Source organism: Aplysia californica, unplaced genomic scaffold (assembly GCF_000002075.1).
Source record: "Aplysia californica isolate F4 #8 unplaced genomic scaffold, AplCal3.0 scaffold00164, whole genome shotgun sequence".
NCBI classification, from domain to species: domain Eukaryota; kingdom Metazoa; phylum Mollusca; class Gastropoda; order Aplysiida; family Aplysiidae; genus Aplysia; species Aplysia californica.
Window position 1 is genome coordinate 225,638 of NW_004797434.1, and position 1,294 is coordinate 226,931.

Genomic DNA, 1,294 nt, shown 5'->3' on the forward strand with positions numbered 1-1,294 from the left:
ATTATATATATAGACATCTATATATGTATATAGACTATATATAGGAAGTGGTTATTCTCACCACGGCCCATGTCTCGCTAGCTATTGTCACCCCTTCGTTTTACCGGAAATGACCCTAGAGGGACCAGGGCTGAGATTAGCGGGCAGAGGGGGTCAGGGTTGACGCTCCACAGCATCACGTTCGTCACTGTTCGTGTCCGAATAGTCACAGTCAGAGTTGTCGGTTTGGAGCCAAATATATATACCTATTATTGAGTAATCTAATTTAGATCTATATTCAAGTGTTATGCTTCTTTTACTTTTACTTTTCAAAGTTAAAGTGTCCCAGTCCTAAGGCTACAGCAAATATATCTTCAATCGAATAAGCAGAATGCATCCTTAATGAGTTCACATTGTCTTGCAAGTTATATATATTGCACTGCTTATTCTGTTACAAAGTAAGGAATTTAATTTAAAGATATTTTTGAAAGTGGTCATTGATTGGTATTCTTAAATTGTTGGAAATAGCATGCATGCAGGAGACTCACTATTCCCAAATCATTTTATAGATTGGCTCTTATATATTGTTTTTTAAACTTGTTTTCCCATTGTATTGCAATAGTGTCGCCTTACAGCAATTCCCTTTTGAAGCAACCCTTGGTTACTGCTATGGAAGAAGCTACTGCTAACTGCATTTTATTTTCAGAGGGGGATGATTTCCCACCCACCCATTCCATTCAGACACCACACACTCAACCAAGACTGTGCGAACCTTTTTAAAATAATAATTTGCTAGAACCAAGAATCATCTTTAAAATAAAATAGAAGTGGTAAACGTCACATCGCACCACACAAAAGCTACTCAATTTTTAGACATTTGTTTTTATTGTGCCTTGGTATTATAAACATTGTGCCTTGGTATTATAAACATGTGTACCAGTAATTTAATGATGTAAAGGTACTGTTACATTTTCATGATCAGGACTTGGCTGTTTTGATTGGTGCTTCTTTTTTCCGAAACCTACTGATACCGTCCGAAACCTACCGAAACTGTGATATACTATGAAAGATCAAGGCTAGAGAGAGAAAGGCTTATAAGAGAGAGAGCAGAGATGGAGAACGAGAGTGTTTGTAAGAGAGAGACAGTGAGAGAGATAGAGAGTGAAGGAGAGAGGTTTTATAAGAGAGAGGGAGATATTATATAGAGTTTGTGAGAGAGAGACAGTGAGAGAGAGTTAAGAGGGACATTAACTCTGAATAGTTGAGAAAAAAGTAAAAATAAAGGAAGGAAGGAAGGAAGAAAAGAACAACCTCC

General features: G+C 37.2%; 1 protein-coding gene across 1 annotated transcript in view; it reads left to right on the forward strand.

The window, feature by feature from the left end:
* The window catches only part of LOC101845690 (carnitine O-palmitoyltransferase 2, mitochondrial), a 21,577-nt gene that overhangs the window by 954 nt on the left and 19,329 nt on the right, over positions 1 to 1,294 (forward strand). The window lies entirely within an intron of this gene.